Consider the following 23,358-nt stretch of genomic DNA (forward strand, 5'->3'; position numbering starts at 1 on the left):
TTATAAAAATGAAAAGCGAGGTTGAGTGACCTTGCTTGCAAATAAATGATCACCTCTCAAACCCAAGTTCTGTGAATCCAAGATTTGACCTTTTTCATTATACCCAAACTGTCCTCCTATCTTTTCCTGCTCGCTTTCCTCCAAAATTTTTGTACCATTACTAGTACTAACTAGTATAAAAATCTTCCCTTCAAAACTCACAGTAATTTCCCAATATTCTGTTACTTAAAAAAAAAAAAAAAACTCAACATCTGCACTTACATATACCTAGCATTATATTTCTTTGTTAAATACTGGCTATGTACCAAGGATTATGATAATTCTTTCAGATCTCTTATCTTTTCACATCAGGTGGCCAAAGTAGTGGAGCTTGATGCTGGGAAAGATTGAAGGCAGGAGAAGGGGACAACAGAAGATGAGATGGTTGGATGGCATCACTGACTCAATGGACATGAGTCTGAGCAAGCTCTGGGAGTTGGTGATGGACAGGGAGGCCTGGTGTGCTGCAGTCCATGGGGTCCCAGAGTCAGACAGGACTGAGCGCCTGAACTGATCTTTTAATTTAATGCTTAGAATAACCACTAAGGTAGGTAATAGTTTATTGAGAATTAAAAGTCAAGTAATTTGGTTGGGATTAAAGAGCTTGAACCAAAGTCCAAATCTGAATCTAGATTTATCTGTTTCTAAAGCTCATGTCCTTGCAAGCTACACTGTGCTCTCTCCCCAGCTTACAGATACAGACATCTATGTTTAATGCCATGATAAACTTTTCACACAATTAATGCATGTGGGGGGGGGGGAGGGTTGTTTTGTTGTTAGGGAGTTTTTTTTTTTTTTTTTTCCAATAACATTAGTGTTCCCCATTCTTCCTTATAAAACAAAAACAGAAACAAAAACTCCTGTTAACCTGTACTTGGTTTTGCTTGTTTGTTAGCATCATTTTCTCTCTGCCCTGTTCCTTAAGTTTCCCAATTGTATATTAGAAATTGGCATGTTTGAGCTCTTTAGATCAGTTATTATTATCTATGTAATAAATAAATGGAGCCACACGCCCTTGCCTACTCCCTCCACCCCTTTAATGTATGTCTTACTCCAAATTTGCCTTACTAACAAATTGTTTACAAACATAAGTTCTGCTATCTGTTTTCAATATTGGTGTGGTAAAAGGTAGTTGCACTCTTGATCTGTTCCTGATTGCCAGGGATAACTTAGGGTTCATCCCCACCAAAGAGGAAAGCTGACGGGTGGAAAGAGTGCCACCTACTGAAATTGTCATAGGACATATGGAATTTTGAGGATAAAATACTCAGAATGGGATGTCACCAAATCTTTCCACTGGGGAAATGAACGAGGATCCCCTCTGGAGCATTTGAAAAATACACATAACTAGGTTCCAGTTTTATACTACCCCAGCAGCATCTTGGAAGATTCTGATTAACCTCTGGGATGGGGCTGGAGTAACAATATTTTTCAAAAGATTCACAGAAATCAGATGTACAGCTTTGCTTAAAAATCACTGGTATAGCCTAGTGTGTAAAAATATGATAAAAATAATTAATGCTTACACACAATATTAATAGTTAATAGGTGCACACTGTTGTTATTCATAGAGCATCCATGACAAATAGCAAACAGTGTGTATCTTTCTGCATTCTGGTGAAGCCCTCATACCTTTGCAAAAATCCAGCAAATCTGCCTGTGACTCCCTTTCTGTATTTCAGGTTGGTTAAATCCTTCTAAGAGGGAAATGGCAACCCACTCCAGTATTCTTGCCTAGAGAATCCCATGGATGGAGGAGCCTGGTGGGCTGCTGTCCATGGGGTAGCACAGAGTCAGACACGACTGAAGCCCCTTAGCATGCATGCATGCATTGGAGAAGGAAATGGCAACCCACTCCAGTCTTCTTGCCTGGAGAATCCCAGGGACAGAGGAGCCTGGTGGGCTGCCATCTATGAGGTCGCACAGAGTCGGACACAACTGAAGTGACTTAGCAGCAGCAGCAGCACATCCTTCTAAGTTCTCTTATAACAGGTTAAAAATACAGACTCTCCTTTGAGAAAAAGGTAAGTAATTAGCTGCCAAAGAATGATCCCAACTATCAGTCATGAAAAGGAAGAAGCAGGGGAAAATGCAAACGACAGGACTGGTAGCTTGGTGCAGAGGAGAGGAAGTGGTGAAGGTTGCCTGAGTTCAACTGGTGAAGACTATTTGGGATTTTTGTTCTAATAAGAAAAATCTATTGGTTTAGTTTTATTACAGTTTTCTTTAAAAATGTAAACAAATCTTTAATACAGGCAATTAGACAGGTTGATTCTGATTTCTTTTTTTTTCCCCAAAAATAATAGTCAGGCAGTAGTTCATGAATATATTACAAAGCACCATGCTAACTATTAATGCAGCTCTTCCTGAAAGGAAGAGCTTTACAGATTAAACTAATTTTAGGCCCCATGAGTTAGATTCTTTCCTTTCTTACGATACTCTGTATGGAAAAGAAAGAAAAATTAAGAGTATCACTACTTGACATCCAGTTTTCTTCAAATATTTTAAGTGTGTTTTCATACTTTCAAGAGATGTGTGAGAAAGTGTAATGAGATCTATCTCATGCCAACTCAGAGCCTGTGGGAAGGTGAAGTAGTTTCCTGCAAAGATCTAAACCACCAACCTCTGTTTAACTTGTTTTCTTATTTTATATCTTAGAATAGAATACTATTACTATTTGGCAGAAAGTCTCCTTGATCTGTCAGTAATTAGGCATGCCTCTAAGTTGAACGTGGGTTGATTGCCAAGCAATTGTTCTGCATTTCACAATGACTTTAATCCCCAAGAGAATAAATTATATTTAAGCACTGACCACAAAATAGGTGTTCTTGAAAGAGCAGTTAGAGTAGAAGGTGAAAAGAAATACACACACACATTAAATCAGAACATCAAAAACAGATGCTATTTTGGACTCAGTGGGAGAAAGAGAGGGTTGGATGACTTGGGAGATTAGCATTGAAACATAAACATTACCATATGTAAAATAGATAACCAGTTCAGGTTCAATGCATGAGGCAGGGCACCCAAAGCTAGTGCTCTGTGACAACCTAGAGGGCTTGGTGGGGAGGAGGTGGGAGGGGAATTCAGAATGGAGGGGACACAGGTATACCTACGGCCAATTCAAATTGATGTATGGCAAAAACCATCCCAATGTTGTAATTATCCTTCAATTAGAATAAATCAATCTTTAAAAAAAAGAATGCTAAAGAAGCATTTGCTTGGTGGTCCCTAACATTTATTTCTCTGAAGTCTTATGATCACTGACCCTAGTTAGACTGGGTAGAGAGAGAGAAGGAAGAGAGAACTGTTGGAGAATGGTATGCTTAGCATGGGGCTGGAAGATGTCAAGTGGGTGTAATCTAGTGATAATATTGATGTAGTTTACTAAAAGAGACATTCCTGATTCTCCTTAAATCTTAGAACATTAATATCTACTGTCAAGAATCAAGTCTCTTTAAATTTAAAAAAAAAAGAAAGAAAGAAAAAAAAAGGGTAAAATCATAATTTTGGTGGTTAAGGCCCACTGTTAAAGGTTAAGGCCCACTATTAGCAACTCACAAAATAGATATTCAAAAAATTTAAAAAGAGAAACTAATAAAAACAGTTATTGGAAGTGTTAAACTCAATCTGATATGAGTAAATAACAAGGTGTAGGTCTGTAGTTTAAACCTACCCCAAATATTTAATATGTATTATCTTATATGGTACCCCACTCCAGTACTCTTGCCTGGAAAATCCCATGGACAGAGGAACCTGGTGCAGGCTGCAGTCCATGGGGTCGCTGAGGGTCGGACACGACTGAGTGACTTCACTTTCACTTTTCACTTTCATGCATTGGAGAAGGAAATGGCAACCCACTCCAGTGTTCTTGCCTGGAGAATCCCAGGGACAGGGGAGCCTGGTGGGCTGCCCTCTATGGGGTCACACAGAGTCGGACACGACTGAAGCAACTTAGCAGCAGCAGCAGAATTTAGTATGTATAATAATCTTTAAAATAGATGAGACATTTATGAATCCCATTTTATCTTATTTTTTAACACTAGGGAACATGTGTTCAATGTATAAGGGGACATGTCAGAAAGATTAAGTAACTTGCCCAGGGTCACACAGCAGGTGATACCTTCTCAGATTTAAGTGTTCTTCAGTACTTTTCCACAACCAAAAGGAAACATATCAACCAACTTTAATTCCTTCTTGGGAGCAGAAAAAAAATGTTCTGGCCAACTTGTGACATTGTATCCTATGCTGATACTACTTTTGTATTCTTTGCAGGTGGTCACACAGGCAGAGCAGAAAGCTACAGTAATGAGTGTTTTCATTTGTTTATTTATTTGTGTATATTTTAATGTAGCCCAGCCAGTGTGATAGGCATTCTGTTCACTCAAATGTGCTGCTGCTGCTAAGTCACTTCAGTCGTGTCCAACTCTGTGCGACCCCATAGACGGCAGCCCACCAGGCTCCCCCGTCCCTGGGATTCTCCAGGCAAGAACACTGGAGTGGGTTGCCATTTCCTTCTCCAATGCATGAAAGTGAAAAGTGAAAGTGAAGTCGCTCAGTCATGTCCGACTCTTCGAGACCCCATGGACTGCAGTCTACCAGGCTCCTCCATCCATGGGATTTTCCAGGCAAGAGTACTGGAGTGGGTTGCCATTGTCTTCTCCCCACTCAAATGTGAGGAGATAGTTAATCTATTACCTAAAAACATTTCTTAAGTGAAAGAATAACAATTTACTCAAAGGTATGAAAGATAAAAACACTGGAGTTCTTCCTTGCAGTCTTTCCTCTCAGAGCATAGAGAAAGATTTTGGTTATAGGTGTGTGGGTGGGTGTGGGTGTGGGTTTAATGGAGCAAAGTCATTAGATAAGAAGACATAGACTTACATTTACATAAAAAGCAAATTATTTTTTTAATCTGAAATTTATCGAAATAACTCCCCTTTTATTGAATAGGGCTGTAGAGGGTGGGGTTTAGTAGATTTAATTTAAGTCAGTTACAAACTCACAGATTTTCTAATGAAACTAAAACTCAAAATGAAACTTCATACATACAATTTGGAATGAGTAAAACATTTTGCTTTAAACTATTTCATGAAAAGGCAAGTTTCATACAACTCTAGCAAATGAGAGTGCTCTCCAAGACGGCTGCTTACCAAACAAGAGCACTTCATTACATGCCATATATTTTTAGGGGGAAAGAAAAGCACTGAAGTTTAATAAATTTACTGTAGAATTGTTCATTCTTGGTGATAATAATTATTTTATTTGCTGGCATATATTTCTACTTTTGGTCTTTTTAGACTTGCTGCCTGACATGGAGGGTACAGATCTGGGGATAATACATACCATTCAAAAGCATAGCTTTGTTGACCTTAGCACTAAATTGTAGGCCCCACCTTTTGAACTGCTTTGCTCATGAAAGGGTTGTGCTGTAAATGCAAAGGTTTGGGAGTAGCTTACCAGACGATTTGAAGTGATTGAAAACTAACCTAGGCAAGACGCTTTCTCAGAAATGTTTTTTTTTAAAGCTTTAGAAGTGAAGGCTTCCTAGTCTCATTTTCCATTGCCGAATGGTTAATCTGAAGTTTCTAAACTGTCATAGGTTGTGGTGGTGCTTGAGATACTGATGTGTCATTTGCGTTTCAATTTCATATTCTTGAGGGGCAGCTTAATCAGCACATGACCATAACCAGAGTCAAATGGCACGATTATGAAGGTCTGCCCAGGAGATCCTCAGATCACAGAAGGATCAGAAGGGAATAGAAATACCATTGCAACAACATCCATTAAAGATGTAATAATAATGACACATCTGGTCATCCTTGTTTCACACTAGTGGTGGCATTTCCCAGGCTCTGCTCTCTCAGCCTAATGCTGTAACTTAAAATTGAACTTACGTGGTGATAGTTCACCGCATTATTCTCACTTCAATATGTTTATTCTCTCATTCAGTGATATAACAGTGAACAAGATGTGCTGCCTACCTGCCAAGAGCTTATTGTCAAGTGGGAAAACAGACATGTAAATTGTTGCTCAGTTGATCAGTCATGTCTGACTCTTTGTGATCCCATGGGCTGTTGCACGCCAGGTTTCCCTGTCCTTCACCATCTCCCAGAGTTTGCTCAAACTCATGTCTGTTGAGTTGGTGATGCCATCCAACCATCTGGTCTTCTGTTGTCCCCCTCTTCTCCTGCCTTCAATCTTTCCCAGCATCAGGGTCTTTTCCAATGAGTCAGCTCTTTGCATCAGGTGGCCAGAGTATTGAAATTTCAGCTTCAGTGTCAGTCCTTCATATGAATATTCAGGGTTGATTTCTTTTAGGATTGACTGATTTGATCTCCTTGCTGTCCAAGTGACTCTTAAGAATCTTCTCCAACGGCACAGTTCAAAGGCATCAGTTCTTCAGCGCTCAGTCTTTATTGTCCAGCTCTCACATCTGTACATGACTACCAGAAAAACAATAGCTTTGTCTATGTGGACCTTTGTTAGCAAAGTAATGTCTCTGCTTTTTAATACACTGTCTAGGTTTGTCATAGCTTTTCTTTCAAGGAGCAAGTGTCTTTTAATTTCAGGGCCACAGTCACCATCTGCAGTGATTTTGGAGCCCAAGAAAATAAAGTCTGTCACTGTTTCCATTGTTTCCCTGTTTGCCATGAAGTGATGGGACCAGATGCCATGATCTTTGCTTTCGACATGTATATAGGCAATGATAAAACACTCTATGTTGTGTGCTAGAGTATAGTCAGAAGGGTACTTACCTCATACTTGCAAGCTCAGAGCAAACTTTCCATGAAAGTAACATGATACTGAGATATGAGAGCTTAAAGATGAATTGGAATTATTCAAGCCAAGTAGAAAGTCAGAGACCACTTGGTGGAGATCAAAGAATATATGAAGAATAGGGACAGGAGAGAGCATGATGCATTTGAGAGAAAAAGCACATTCCAGATGACTCGTATAGGAAGTGAAGAGGAAGAGGGTGACCGCTTAGGCTGTGGCGGCATGTGGGGACCAGCTCTTGAGTTAGTGATAGTCATGATAAGGGGTTTGGGTTGTGGCCTTAAGTGGAGTAGGAAATCAATGGTTAGTTTTGAGAGGGAGGAAAATGATCAGCTGTGGATGTTGGAAGTATATGCCTAGTAGCACTGGGGAGAGTGAATTGAGAGAACACAACAGCAGGGGCTATGGCACCCATGAGGAGACTGGGGTAGTGACTTAGGAAAAATTAGAGTGGCCTTGAATTAGAGATTAGGCAATAAGGAGCGAAATGGACAGCTCCATTGGTGTCACAGAGGCAGAAGAAACAGAGCCAAGTAAACTGCTTGGAAGCAAGATGAAGCAGAGACAGGGCTCCAGAATGTCACCTGAGTTTCTGAGCTGGCCAAGGGTAGTTGGTGGTAAAATTCACTGGAGACAGAGATAAGAGAAGAGGACCCAGGGGGTGGGGGGTGGTTGAGAGCTGTGGGAGAAAAAAGAAACCAGTGATCAAAAAATCAAGTTTGAGTCACCTGGGGGACATCCATGTGCAGAGGGGCAGTAAACAGTTAGGTAATGAGCCTCAAACCTGGATTCAGACTGGAGTTAGAAATTTGCCAACCATCTGCATAAAGGTAGCAGTTGAGGAAGATACCCTTACACTCTGAGTGAGAAGAAAAGCGGAGCTCTAGCACAGAACCAGAGGGACACCCCCTGTGAGGTTTGAGAGAAAGAAGAGGGACCCCCAAAGAAGGAAGCCAGAGGTGTGTGCTGTTGTAGGAGCCAAGTTAGGACAAACCTCATGAAGGAGGTCTGACCTGGTTAGCAGCTGTCACCTGAGACAAGTAATGAGAAGTCCCTTGGATATAACAGTGGGGCATTCATTGGAATCCTTGGCAAAGTGAGTTTCAGGAGAAGAGTCCTGTGACAGAAGCCAGATTGCCTGAGGTTGAAGGATAAACAGGAAGTGAGGATGTGGAGATAGGGAGAGCCAATGTTTAAAGAAGGTTGGCTGCAGAGACGAGGAAGCAGATAGCAAAGGAGTTCAGGGGTTGGGGGGAGGCGGTGTGGGGTTGAGGAAAGAATGTTTTAAGATGGAAGAGACTCAAGCATGTTTACTGATGGGAGAAAGCAGATTGAGGAGGGTGGTTAAAGATACAGAAAGTGAAAAAGACTTACTGAGCAAGGTCCCTGAAAGGTAGGGTCTGTTAAGAGAGTATTCTGCTGTTAAATGGAGGAAGAGGATAGGCCTTGTACAGGGGTTGAGGGAGGTGGGAGTTGGTTTCAAGATGTCTTTCCATTTTTTGTGGTTCAGGTTGTGTATAGTCCATAGTTGCTGATGGGCTAAAAGAGTTCATTTCACTTTGCCTTTCCTCGACCATCTCCTTAGAGGGCTCTGTAGATTTTCTTCATAAAGTTTCATCATTGCTTTGGCGAGAAAGAGGAATGGGGTCTGTGAAATGTATTATGGATTAAAGGCTGGTGCTTGGACAAGGCTGAAGTGGTGTCTATCATATAACAAGAATTTCTAGAAATCAGAGCTTCCTTTGAAACACAAGGGTGTATTATAAAACACTCCATGGACAGAGGAGCCTGGTGGGCTACAGCCCATGTGGTCACAAAGAGCTGGACATGACTGAGGACTCACACACACACACACACACAGGTAATAAATAAATAGTAAAAGGATCATATGCTGGCAAAAGAATCTCCATCAGGGTGATGTGTAGTGATGGCCATGGTTTCTAATCCATGCTTCCTACTATATTGACAGCTCTGTGATTCATGAAATATCATAAGAATATATACCAAATACTGATTGCTTACTAAGTACTAAGCACAAAGTACATGTTATTTTTATATTCCTATGAGAATCCTGCATGGTAGATTGCTATTTTCAGTTTACAAATAAGTAAAGGCTCAGAGAGAATAAACATTTACAATCAAAGAGCTGGTTAATGGCTCAACTAGTAGTAGAACCCAAGTTTATCTGTTTCAGCATGCGAGCACTTTGCATTAAGTAACATGATGTATCTTGCATAAATACCTAATTGAAATTTTTTCTTTTTGTCCTCAATTTCCCTTACAGTCACATGTTATGCAACTAAGACATCTCTTTTAGATATTAGTGAACAATCAGCCTAGGGAAAAACTAGTATTGGTGTACAAGGAAGAGAGAGTTGGAGAAAAACAAGATCCAGACGTATAGAGATTAACGAGAGAAAAAAAACTATCTTTGCCATCGCATATTCCTTCAGCTGGCTTATTTGTTCATGCACTTTATTTATTCATTCCATGAATAATATTCTCAAGTTTACAGATGTATTGTGTCCTCCTAGAGCTACAGTAATTACACAACTAAATACTTAATTGTAATTATGATAGGTGCTACAAAGGAGAAGTTTAGTGGCTGTGGGGGAAGATAAAAGGACACTGCTCAGTTTAGAAGCCCACTTAAGCTTTCCTTGAGGAAGTGATAACTGTGCTGACTTGAAAAATAACCAGAAATGAACCAGTCAAATCGGGCATGAGGAGAGGAGTCTTGTTTCAGGCAGAAGGAATTGTACAGGGGGAGGGCCCAAAGCAGGGCTTCCCTCATGGCTCAGATGATAAAGAATCCGCCTTCAATGCAAGAGACCCAGATTCAATTCCTGGTTGGGGTTATTCCCTGGAGAAGGGAATGGCAACTCACTCTAGGATTCTTGCCTGGAGAAGTCCATGGTCAGAGGAGCCTTGTGGGCTACAGTCCATGGAGCTGCAAAGAGTCAGACATGACTGAGTGACTAACACTTCCGCTTCTAAGGCCAAAAGCAGAGATGGGTGTGGCATAAGGCAAGTCCAGCTGCAGCCCCAAAAGTTAATAGAATTCAATCAGGTGAGACTGGAAAGATAGGCAGGGATCTGGACATACAGGTCCTTGTAGGTCATGTTGAGTCTGTTACTATCTTTTCCTATTGATTTAACCTGCTCAGGATCCATCCGCCCTTTTCTCATATACTGATACTGTGATATACTGGTACTGTGATCTTATCCTTGGGAAACTGTAAGTAGATAGGGGAGAAAAAGAACCAGGCACGACTTTCTTAACAGAATAGAGGCCATCTTTGACCTATGCCATTTTGTGATCTAAGCCTGGGCACAATGCTTGCCCTTGAACGTGGAGTGCTAAATCACTTCAGTCGTGTTTGACCCTTTGCAACACTATGGACTGTAGCCTGCCAGGCTCCTCTGTCCATGGGACTCTCTAGGCAAGAATACTGAAGGGTTGCCAGGCCCTTCTCCAGGGGATCTTCCTGACCCAGGAAATGAATCTGGGTCTCTTACATTGGCAGGCAGGTTCTTTGCCACTAGCGCCACATGGGAAGCCGGCCCTTGAACAGGTCTCAGTAATAATTCTCAACTTCTCAGACAAGAGAAGTAAACCATAGCAAAATAATATATCAGTTGTAAAGAGTCCCAGTTCTATTTCAGTGGTAAAGATCAGCCTGAAACATTCAACTGCCAGATCATCCTGAACCTAAAGAAGGATGATGTTGACATTTTCTGACCCTTATGACTTCGATCAACTAAAGCTTGGACTCTGCCAATGGTCCATGTCAACTGCCCAAGTGCCTGCATAAATGGCCATGTACTCTTAGCTTAAAATTCCCCCAGTTTTGCTGTTCAGGGAGACACTACTTTAGGAAAGATCCCCAGTGTTCTCTTTACTTACTGCAAGAGATAATAAAGCCTTCTTTTTGAAACAGGAAGGAAGGGGGCAGGGAACAACATTTAAAAGAATGACATAGCCCAAGGACACAACATAAACCGATCAGAACAAAACAGGCCCAAGACGTAGACTAGTCACTAGCCTCCCACTAGACCTTGAAGATCAGTATACACTCACTGTAACACATAACAAACTACATGATGCCCCACAGGTGCCCCGAAAAGAAAATCTGTCACTGCTTCCACTTTTTCCCCTTCTGTTTGCTTCTATGTCAATGCCATGATCTTAGTTTTTTGAATGCTGAATTTCAAGCCAGCTTTTTAACTCTCTTCTTTCACCTTCATTAAGAGGCTCTTTAGTTCCTCTTCACTTTCTGCCATTAAAGTAGTCTCATCTCTGTATCTGAGGTTGTTGATATTTGTGGTCTCATCTCTATATCTGAGGTTGTTGATATTTGTGGTCTCATCTCTGTATCTGAGGTGGTTGACATTTCTCCTGGCAATCTGGATTCCAGCTTGTGATTCATCTAGCCTGGCATTTCACACGATGTACTCTGCGTAGAAATTAAATAAGCAGGGTGACAATATACAGCCTTGAACTCCTTTCCCAATTTGGAACCAGTCAGTTGTTTCCTGTCTGGTTCTAACTGTTGCTCCTTGACCTGCATTCAGGTTTCTCAGGAGGCAGGTAAAGGTGGTCTGGTATTCCCATCTCTTTAAGAATTTTTCGGTTGTGATTCACACAGTCAAAGGATTTAGCATAGTCAATAAGGCAGAAGAAAATGCTTTTCTGGAATTTCCTTGCTTCTTCCTTGATCCAACGGATGTTGGCAATTTGATCTCTGGTTCTTTTGTCTTTTCTAAACCCAGCTTGTACATCTGAAAGTTCTTGGTTCACATACTGCTGAAGCCTAATGTAGAAATAGCAGGGCACAACTTCTGAAAGAATGACATAGCCCAAGGACACAACATAAACAAATTAGAATCATATGTGTCCAAGATGACAGACAAGTCAACTTCAGACTGGGCCATGATCCTTAGTCAGCAAGCTAAATGACACAGCCAGAGGTGCCATGACAGTTCCAAGGCACTGTCCAAAAAAAAAAAAAAAAAGTGGGCAATGGCCCAATTCCTGGAAATCTCCACCCTTTCCCCAAAATAGTTGGAATAATCCTCCCACTCATTAGCCTATGAAATTACCCAGCCCATAAAGGCTAACCATGCCACATTTCAAGGCCATCACTCTCATTCTCTGTGATGGCCTACATTCTGTCTGTGGCGGGCCTTTCTCTCTAAATTAATCCACTTCTTACCAATCACTTTGTCTTTCACTGAATTCTTTCTGAGATGAGACATCAATCTGAGCTTCATTAGGTCCTGAAACCAGGTACCGTAGCTTTTGGCTGTGTTTGAGTCCTGACCACATGGGTTCATGTTCCAATCTAAGGTAAATGGTTTCAGCTTGAAGGCTTTTGAGTATAACCTTGCTAGCATGTGAAATGAGCACAACTGTATGGTAGCTTGAACATTCTTTGGCACTGCCCTTCTTTAGGACTGGAGTGAAAACTGACCTTTTCCAGTCCTGTGGCCACTGCTGAGTTTTCGAAATTTGCTGGCATATTGAGTGCAGGGTTTTAACAGCATCATCTCTTAGGATTTTATTTATTAATTTTAATTTAATTTTATTTAACTTTACAATATTGTATTGGTTTTGCCATATATCAAAATGAATCTGCCACAGGTATACATGTGTTCCCCATTCTGAACCCTCCTCCCTCCCCATACCATCCCTCTGGGTCATCCCAGCGCACCAGCCCCAAGCATCCAGTATCGTGCATCGAACCTGGACTGGCGACTCGTTTCATACATGTTATACATATTTCAATGCCATTCTCCCAAATCATCCCACCCTCTCCCTCTCCCACAGAGTCCAAAAGACTGTTCTATACATCAGTGTCTCTTTTGCTGTCTCGTATACAGGGTTATTGTTACCATCTTTTTAAATTCCATATGTATGCGTTAGTATACTGTATTGGTGTTTTTCTTTCTGGCTTACTTCACTCTGTATAATAGGTTCCAGTTTCATCCACCTCATTAGAACTGATTCAAATGTATTCTTTTTAATGGCTGAGTAATACTCCATTGTGTATATGTACCACAGCTTTCTTATCCATTCATCTGCTGATGGACATCTAGGTTGCTTCCATGTCCTGGCTATTATAAACAGTGCTGCAATGAATATTGGGGTACACGTGTCTCTTTCCCTTCTGGTTTCCTCAGTGTGTATGCCCAGCAGTGGAGTTGCTGGATCATAAGGCAGATCTATTTCCAGTTTTTTAAGGAATCTCCACACTGTTCTCCATAGTGGCTGTACTAGTTTGCATTCCCACCAACAGTGTAAGAGGGTTCCCTTTTCTCCACACCCTCTCCAACATTTATTGCTTGTAGACTTTTGGATCGCAGCCATTCTGACTGGCGTGAAATGGTGGTTTTGATTTGCATTTCTCTGATAATGAGTGATGTTGAGCATTTTTTCATGTGTTTGTTAGCCATTTGTATGTCTTCTTCAGAGAAACGTCTATTTAGTTCTTTGGCCAATTTTTTGATTGGGTCATTTATTTTTCTGGAATTGAGCTGTAGGAGTTGCTTGTATATTTTTGAGATTAGTTGTTTGTCAGTTGCTTCATTTGCTATTATTTTATCCCATTCTGAAGGCTGTCTTTTCACCTTGCTTATAGTTTCCTTTGTTGTGCAGAAGCTTTTAAGTTAAATCAGGTCCCATTTGTTTATTTTTGCTTTTATTTCCAATATTCTGGGAAGTGGGTCATAGAGGATCCTGCTGTGATGTATGTCAGAGAGTGTTTTGCCTATGTTCTCCTCTAGGAGTTTTATAGTTCCTGGTCTTACGTTTAGATCTTTAATCCATTTTGAGAAAATGAGTATACTACCCAAAGCAATTTATAGATTCAATGCAATCCCTATCAAGCTACCAATGGTATTCTTCACAGAGCTAGAACAAATAATTTCACAATTTGTATGGAAATACAAAAAACCTTGAAAAGCCAAAGCTATCTTGAGAAAGAAGAATGGAACTGGAGGAATCAACCTGCCTGACTTCAGGCTCTACTACAAAGCCACAGTCATCAAGACAGTATGGTACTGGCACAAAGACAGATATATAGATCAATGGAACAAAATAGAAATCCCAGAGATAATCCGTGTACATACAGACACCTTATCTTTGACAAAGGAGGCAAGAATATACAATGGAATAAAGACAATCTCTTTAACAAGTGGTGCTGGGAAAACTGGTCAACCACTTGTAAAAGAATGAAACTAGAACACTTTCTAACACCATGCACAAAAATCTCTTAGGATTTTAAATAGCTCAGCTGAAATTATCTTCAGTAGCTTTGTTCCATCAGTTCAGTTCAGTTCAGTCACTCAGTCGTGTCCGACTCTTTGCGACCCCATGAATCGCAGCATGCCAGGCCTCCCTGTCCATCACCAGCTCCCAGAGTTCACTCTGACTCAAGTCCATCGAGTCAGTGATGCCATCCAGCCATCTCATCCTCTGTCATTCCCTTCTCCTCCTGCCCCCAATCCCTCCCAGCATCAGAGTCTTTTCCAACGAGTCAATTCTTCACAACAGGTGGCCAAAGTACTGGAGTTTCAGCTTTACCATCATTTCTTCCAAAGAAATCCCAGGGCTGATCTCCTTCAGAATGGACTGGTTGGATGTCCTCGCAGTCCAAGGGACTCTCAAGAGTCTTCTCCAACACCACAGTTCAAAAGCATCAATTCTTCGGCGCTCAGCCTTCTTCACAGTCCAACTCTCACATCCATACATGACCACAGGAAAAAACCATAGCCTTGACTAGATGGACCTTTGCTGGCAAAGTAATGTCTCTGCTTTTGAATATGCTATCTAGGTTGGTCATAACTTTCCTTCCAAGGAGTAAGCGTCTTTTAATTTCATGGCTGCTGTCACCATCTGCAGTGATTTTGGAGCCCAAAAAAGTAAAGTCTGACACTGTTTCCACTGTTTCCCCATCTATTTCCCATGAAGTGATGGGACCAGATGCCATTATCTTCGTTTTCTGAATGTTGAGTTTTAAGCCAACTTCTTCACTCTCCACTTTCACTTTCATCAAGAGGCTTTGTAGTTCCTCTTCACTTTCTGCCATAAGGGTGGTGTCATCTGCATATCTGAGGTGATTGATATTTCTCTTGGCAATCTTGATTCCAGCTTGTGTTTCTTCCAGTCCAGCATTTCTCATGATGTACTCTGCATATAAGTTAAATAAGCAGGATGACAGTATACAGCCTTGACGTACTCCTTTTCCTATTTGGAACCAGTCTGTTGTTCCATGTCCAGTTCTAACTGTTGCTTCCTGACCTGCATACAAATTTCTCAAGAGGCAGGTCAGGTGGTCTGGTATTCCCATCTCTTGAAGAATTTTCCACAGTTTGTTGTGATCCACACAGTCAAAGGCTTTGGCATAGTCAATAAAGCAGAAATAGATGTTTTTCTGGAACTCTCTTGCTTTTTCCATGATCCAGCGGATGTTGGCAATTTGATCTCTGGTTCCTCTGCCTTTTCTAAAACCAGCTTGAACATCAGGAAGTTCACGGTTAACGTATTGCTGAAGCCTGGCTTGGAGAATTTTGAGCATTACTTTACTAGCATGTGAGATGAGTGCAATTGTGCGGTAGTTTGAGCATTCTTTGGCATTGCCTTCTTTGGGATTGGAATGAAAATTGACCTTTTCCAGTCCTGTGGCCAATGCTGAGTTTTCCAAATGTGCTGGCATATTGAGTGCAGCACTTTCACAGCATCATCTTTCAGGATTTGAAATAGCTCAACTGGAATGCAATCACCTCCACTAGCTTTGTTTGTAGTGATGCTTTCTAAGGCCCACTTGACTTCACATTCCAGGATGTCTGGCTCTAGATGAGTGATCACACCATCATGATTATCTGGGTCATGAAGATCTTTTTTGTCTGTACAAGAAGAATACACAGAATTCTGTGTATTCTTGCCACCTCTTCTTAATATCTTCTGCTTCTGTTAGGTCCATACCATTTCTGTCCTTTATCGAGCCCATCTTTGCATGAAATGTTCCCTTGGTATCTCTAATTTTCTTGAAGAGATCTCTAGTCTTTCCCATTCTGTTGTTTTCCTCTATTTCTTTGCATTGATCACTGAGGAATGCTTTCTTATCTCTCCTTGCTATTCTTTGGAACTCTGCATTCAGATGCTTATATCTTTCCTTTTCTTCTTTGCTTTTTGCTTCTCTTCTTTTCTCAGCTATTTGTAAGATCTCCCCAGACAGCCATTTTGCTTTTTTGCATTTCTTTTCCATGGGGATAGTCTTGATCCCTGTCTCTTGTACAATGTCAGGAACCTCATTCCATAGTTACCAGGAACTCTACCTATCAGATCTAGGCCCTTAAATCTATTTCTCACTTCCACTGTATAATCATAAGGGATTTGATTTAGGTCATACCTGAATGGTCTAGTGGTTTTCCCTACTTTCGTCAATTTAAGTCTGAATTTGGCAATAAGGAGTTCATGATCTGAGCCACAGTCAGCTCCTGGTCTTGTTTTTGTTGACTGTATAGAGCTTCTCCATCTTTGGCTGCAAAGACTATAATCAATCTGATTTCGGTATTGACTATCTGGTGATGTCCCTGTGTAGAGTCTTCTCTTGTGTTGTTGGAAGAGGGTGTTTGCTATGACCAGTGCATTTTCTTGGCAAAACTCTGTTAGTCTTTGCCCTGCTTCATTCCGTATTCCAAGGCCAAATTTGCCTGTTACTCCAGGTGTTTCTTGACTTCCTACTTTTGCATACCAGTCCCCTATAATGAAAAGGACATCTTTTTTGGGTGTTAGTCCTAAAAGGTCTTGTAGGTCTTCATAGAACCGTTCAACTTCAGCTTCTTCAGCGTTACTGGTTGGGGCATAGACTTGGATTACTGTGATATTGAATGGTTTGCCTTGGAAACGAACAGAGATCATTCTGTCGTTTTTGAGATTGCAGCCAAGTACTTCATTTCAGACTCTTTTGTTGACCATGATGGCTACTCCATTTCTTCTGAGGGATTCCTGCCTGCAGTAGTAGATATAATGGTCATCTGAGTTAAATTCATCCATTCCAGTCCATTTTAGTTCGCTGATTCCTAGAATGGCGACATTCACTCTTGCCATCTCTTGTTTGACCACTTCCAATTTGCCTTGATTCATGGACCTGACATTCCAGGTTCCTATGCGATATAGCTCTTTACAGCATCGGACCTTGCTTCTATCACCAGTCACATCCACAGCTGGGTATTCTTTTTGCTTTGGCTCCATCCCTTCATTCTTTCTGGAGTTATTTCTCCAGTGATCTCCAGCAGCATATTGGGCACCTACTGACCTGGGGCGTTCCTCTTTCAGTATTGTATCATTTTGCCTTTTCATACTGTTCATGGGGTTCTCAAGGCAAGAATACTGAAGTGGTTTGCCATTCCCTTCTCCAGTGGACCACATTCTGTTAGCTCTCTCCACCATGACCCGCCCGTCTTGGGTTGTCCCACGGGCATGGCTTAGTTTCATTGAGTTAGACAAGGCTGTGGTCCTAGTGTGATTAGATTGACTAGTTTTCTGTGAGTATGGTTTCAGTGTGTCTGCCCTCTGATGCCCTCTTGCAATGCCTACCATCTTACTTGGGTTTCTCTTACCTTGAACGTGGGGTATCTCTTCACGGCTGCTCCAGCAAAGCTCAGCCGCTGCTCCTTACCTTGATCGAGGGGTATCTCCTCACCGCTGCCCTTCCTGACCATCAACAAAGACCTAAAGATATTATGTATACTCCTTGAGGAGGAACCAGGACCCTACCCCAAGGCGACATTATTGTTTCCTTGATTACTCCTCTCTTGTTTCTGCATTCCCTCCCTTCTGCAATTAGTAACAGTTTGAAGATTGGGAAAGGAGTACATCAAGGCTGTATATTGTCACCCTGCTTATTTAACTTCTATGCAGAATACATCATGAGAAATGCTGGGCTGGAAGAAGCACAAGCTGGAATTTGCTGGGAGAAATATCAGTAACCTAATATATGCAGATGACACCACCCTTATGGCAGAAAGCAAAGAGGAATTAAAGAGCCTCTTGATAATGTTGAAAGAGGAGAGTGAAAAAGTTGGTTTAAAGGTCAACATTAAGAAAACAAAGATCATGGCATCTGACCCTATTACCTCATGGCAAATAGAAAGGGAAACAATGGAAACAGTGAAAGACTTTATTGTTTTGGGCTCCAAAATCACTGTGGATGGTGACTGCAGCCATGAAATTAAAAGACGTTTGCTCCTTGGAAGAAAAGCTATGACAAATCTAGACAGTATGTTAAAAAGCAGAGACATTACTTTGCTGGCAAAGGTCCATATATACAAAGCTATGGTTTTTCCAGTAGTCATGTATGGATTTGAGAGTCAGACCATAAAGAAGGCTGAGCGCTGAAAAATTGATGTTTTCAAACTGTGGTGTTGGAGAAGATTCTTGAGCATCCCTTTGACTGCAAGGAGATCAAACCAATCAATCCTGAAGGAAATCAATCCTAAATATTCGTTGGAATGACTGATGCTGAAGCTAATGCTGGGAAAGATTGAAGGCAGGAGGAGAAGGGGATAGAGGATGAGATAGTTGGATGGCATCACTGACTCAATGGACATGAGTTTGAGCAAACTCCAGGAGATGAAGGACAGGGAAGCCTGGTGTGCTGCAGTCCATGGGGTCACAAAGAGTCAGACATGACTGAGTGACTGAACAACAACAACAGTTTGAACTTGCCCTTTGGAATTCAGGGAAAGTCAAGGAGGCTGAATGAACTCTATTGCCTACAAATAAGAAAGAGGGATATGAAAAAGACTTTTCCCTGGGAGGGCTGCACAGAGTCCTGCTCCATTTCAGCTTCTTGAAGGATATTGAACCAAAAGACACAACCAAGCCAAAGATCAGGAGAAGGAAGGATTTATTACTTGCAGCCAGACTCCTCAAACTGGCACATGAGTGAAAAAGGCAGGGCACAACCATTGAAAGAATGACATAGTCCGAGGACTACGAACACTACAAAAACTGATTTGAACCAAATGGATTCAAAACGGTCGACAGAGTCAACAACTTCCATTAGGCCTTAAGCCTCAGTATATGCTCTATATAACACATCAACAAGCTAAATGACACTCCCACAAGGCCAGGATAGTTCTAAGAATGAGCATCAAAGACCAAAAAAGTAGGTGGGGCCCAATTCCTGGAAATCTCTGCCCCTTTCCCCAAATAGCTTGAATAATCCTCCCACTCATTTGCCTGTGAAATTACCAAGCCCATAAAAACTAACCATGCCATATTTTGAGGCCACCTTGCCTTTTGAGATGGCCTACATTCTGTCTGTGGAGTGCGGTTCACTCTAAAATCTGTTACTGAGCTTCATTAAGTCCTGAAACTAGGTGTGTGATTTTAGTTAAAAGTTTGTGGATTTTGGCTGGGTTTGAGTCCGGGCCGTGTGGATTCAAGTCCCAGTCAGAGTTACAAGGTTTCAGAACAGCAAAATTGGGGAAGTTTTAAGCTAAGAGTACATGTCAATTCATGCAGAGAAGAGAGTTCAGCATAGAATTGGGACAGAGATTGACAGAGCCCAAGCTTTAGTTAATTGAAGTCATGAGAGTCAGAAAAGGTCAACATCATCACTCCTTAGATTCCAATTGATCTGGTAGTGGAGCACCAGAGTAGGGGATTTAAATTCTGCAAAACAGCTCAAGACAGTGCTTTAGGCTTGTCTTTACCACCGAAATAGAGCTGGGATTCTTTACAACTGGTTTGTCATCTTTGTTATTGTTACTTTTCTTGCCTGCTAAGTTTGTCCTTCTGTTCTCTTAAGATCAGTGTTACTGAGGCCTGTCCAAGGGCAAGCATTGTGGGAAGGTTTAGATTAAAAAAAAAAAAAAAAGAGTGGCTTCGACCAAAATGGCCTCTCTTCTGTCAAGAAAACCATTCCTGGTTCTCGTTTACCAGGAATCCCCTACCTTATCTGCTTACACTGCTTTAGCTGAGAAACGAAACACAACAATTGGTTATCTATCTGTAGTATCTTGGGGCTCAGAGTGTGGGTCTACTGAGACTGGAGATTTGAGGATGTGTTTTTTAAAAAAAAATCAGTAAAGTACTGGTTCCTTCTTGTGAGGTTTAGTGAGGTCCTTTAAGAAAGGGGCAAGCTGCAGTTAACATCGGTTTGTCTGAAAGCAGTGAAAACACTAACAGCAGCCCCTAACCCTTATCCTGAAATCCCAACCAACCAGGAGTCAGAAACTTTATAACTGGAGTTTGGAAAGTAAAGTCCTCTGTTTCAGTCTAAATTTAATGCTGGCAAAAGTGGGGAGGGTAGAATGAAATTAGAAGATAAGACTGAAAACAGGAGCTGCACCCACATCTGTTGACAAGAGCACCAAGGTTAATTATTAGAAGACAGAAACTATCCCTTTAGGATCTGGAGTCAAGGATTGGACTGAAGTACCAACACTGGCTTTTGTTGCTAACTCCCTGAATTTATAGGAAACATGGTTGAGTTTACTAAACTCAACATTTGGTTGAGTTTACTAAACTTTTAAGGAACTTGGGTTTCCAGAGAAACTGCAACACCCATAAACTCAAGGCTGTGATTGCTCAACTCCCAAGGCAGTACTCAGCCAGGATCCTAAACCCACACTAACAGAAGCAGCACCAGGAGAAGGCTATGAAGCCCAGGAAGTAAACACTCCCCAGTGCCTTTCTCAGTGATGGCCATAGAGGACAGAGGACTAGCAAAATCCTCTTAGAAGACAGATCCCGGAGTAGACAAAAGAGGTTCTCAAGAAATTCACTCTAAAGCCAGAACAAGAGATCCGTCTACTCCTGTCCTGCAAATAGTATATTGTAAGCCACTCTTCCTCCCATTTCCTCTTTTTCAAGTAGAAATTCTTATGGTAGCTATTTTGTTTCCTCCTCACAAATATATGTTTGTTGGAGATGATTAAATATCATTGTGCAATAAGTTTCTGAGCCAGGAGAAATGTACATTAGTAAGAGTCTAGACTCAGCCTAGGAGCAGTAACTGGGTAACAAGTGCCTGGTGCTGATAACATATGTTTTTGATTCCACATGATATTATTGCTTAATGTAAGCTTGGGGAATTTTTGAATTTTTAGGTATAAGAAAAAGATGTGTGGATGGTGTGCAGCTAGGAGATGAACTATAATAAATGTCTGTGTTTTGACCTGTCTGGAATCCATTTCTTCTAGGTCTGCTCCCTGATTTTCCCAAAGGAACGACTCTTAACTTCCTTTACATGTGAATAGGTGAATCTGATTTCACTTTGAACTGCAGACATAGCCAATCAAAACATTGTAAACCTCTGGCTTCAGTGATCGATTCTGGACATCTGAACCATATGTTGATATCTAGGCCAGTGTTCTTGCCTGGAGAATCCCATGGACGGAGAAGCCTGGTAGGCTGCAGTCCATGGGGTCGCACAGAGTTGGACACGACTGAAGCGACTTGGCAGCAGCAGCAGCAGCAGGCCAGTTGAATCAAAAGAAACAGAACAGTTCTGGAGCTGGGTAGGAGTCAATTTCTTTCTGTTGGGATTGTTGTGAATGTAGAATATAAGCCTGGGGTTTCGAGCACCTATCATAAATGATGAACCTACCTGACAATAAAACTAACATAGACAAATGAGAGCATTTGACTCACTTGAGTCACTTCCATCTAGCTGAACCTAAAAATAATCTACCCTTGAATTTTTTTCATAATGTGAGTCAATCCCCTGCCTCCACTTCCCACTTTCTTGGGGGATAATCTAGATTATCTAGATTATGTTGGGTTTATTTTCTTTCCAACTGAAAGACTCTTTAACCCAAGTGCAACTGGAAGTCATGAGCTGGATTTAATCAGAGATGTGATCATGTTTGGGCTTCCCAGGCAGCACAGGTGGTAAATAACTCGACTGCAATGCAGAAGACAAGAGACACAGGTTCCATCCTTGGGAAGATGCCTTGGGGAAGGGAATGGCTACCCACTCCAGTATTCTTGCCTGGAGATTCCCATGGACAGAAGAGCCTGGCCGGCTTCAGTCCCTGGGGTCACAAAAGAGTCGGACACAACTCAGGGACTAAACAACAACAACAGAAGTGAAGTATATGACTTGTGAGAAGTGTTAGTTGCTCAGTCATGTCCAACTTTTGCAACCCCGTGGACTGTAGCCTGCCAGGCTCCTTTGTCCATGGGAGTTCCCAAGCAAGAATACTGGAGTGAGTAACCATTCCCTTCTCCAGGGGATCTTCTCCTGACCCAGGGATCAAACCTGGGTCTCCTGCATTGCAAACAGTTTCTTTACCATCTGAGTCACCAGGGAAGCCATACAACTTGTAGACCTCATTTTATTGCTCTCCACTTCATCTCCTTTCCCTACTGTGGACCGATGGCTGAATTGTGGACATGATGATAAGAGCCAGTGTTGACCATGAGCCATGAAGATGAGGCCAACACTCTAGAGGAGGCAGAACAGCAAGGCAGAAGTAACCTGGATCCCTAAGTGACCACCTGGATTGGAGCCACCCACCTACCTGGGACAACCCATGAGAAATAAACTGTTTTATGTAAAGCATGGTATTTTGGTGGCTCTTTAATACATCAGTTTAGTGTGTGCATCCATCAGATAGAATGGATTATTATTTCCAAATAATGTGTGTGTGTATGTAGCAGATTAGGTGACCAAAAGCTAAACAAAAATCTAACTTTTTCTTTATTCTCAGGATATAGAGGGAATGCCAATGTTTGCCAAACTTTAGAATACATAAAAATTTCCTGGGGAGCTTGTTTAGAAAGGTGATTTTGGATTCTATTCCCAGAGATTTTCATTTACTGGTGCTGGAGTATGGTCCAGGAGTCTGCATTTTTAAAAAGCATCCCAGATAACTCCGATATAAGTGGTCTGAGAAACTTTATTTGTAGAAGATCTGTCAACACTGTGCATGAAAGATTATGAGTGCTATGAAAAGTAGGAATATGTAACAGAATAAGGGTATTTCTAAATTCATAATTTTGAGAGCACAGAAATTTGATTTGATTAATCATTTTACAAATAGTGATATTATAGACTTATTCTTTTAAAATTAGTTTGAATTTAATTATATCTAAGATATAGACATAACTCGAAACATTTAATTCTGTATAGTCTAAAAATGGACTTGATAGGGGGAAGAAACAGGGTGTTTGGGATGGACGTGGTAACCAACAAGGATCTACCTTATAGCCCATGGAACTCTGCTCACTGTTATGTGGCAGCCTGGATGGGAGAGGAGTTTAGAGGAGAATGGATACATGTATATGTATGGCTGAGTCCCTTAGACACTCACCTGCAACAACATTGTTAACTGGCTACACCCCAATACAAAATAAAAAAATTTTTTTTAAAATAAAAATGGGCTTGAGATATGTTAAAATTATAAATAATGATTCAATTATAGGAAGTGATTTAGAATCGGAAATTTATATCAGAAAGATACAAGAGACAGACTTTTCACTGCAATATTTAGTTCTGCATGGAAGAAACAGAAGTGCTAGAC

The 23,358-nt window shown here is 41.2% G+C and overlaps 1 long non-coding RNA gene across 2 annotated transcripts; it reads left to right on the forward strand.

Moving 5' to 3' along the window:
* Nucleotides 1-1,937: 1,937 nt before the first annotated feature.
* On the forward strand, nt 1,938-22,394 carry LOC113894066. 2 transcript variants are annotated; one of them, XR_003511455.1, is made up of 3 exons: nt 1,938-2,063; nt 21,034-21,351; nt 22,240-22,394. It is a non-coding gene; the product is annotated as an uncharacterized LOC113894066 (long non-coding RNA). The 2 variants fall into 2 exon arrangements; XR_003511454.1 differs by lacking the exon at nt 1,938-2,063 and having other exon boundaries at nt 18,480-21,351.
* Nucleotides 22,395-23,358: the final 964 nt, after the last annotated feature.

The sequence above is a fragment of the Bos indicus x Bos taurus genome, chromosome 6, assembly GCF_003369695.1.
Source record: "Bos indicus x Bos taurus breed Angus x Brahman F1 hybrid chromosome 6, Bos_hybrid_MaternalHap_v2.0, whole genome shotgun sequence".
NCBI lineage: Eukaryota > Metazoa > Chordata > Mammalia > Artiodactyla > Bovidae > Bos > Bos indicus x Bos taurus.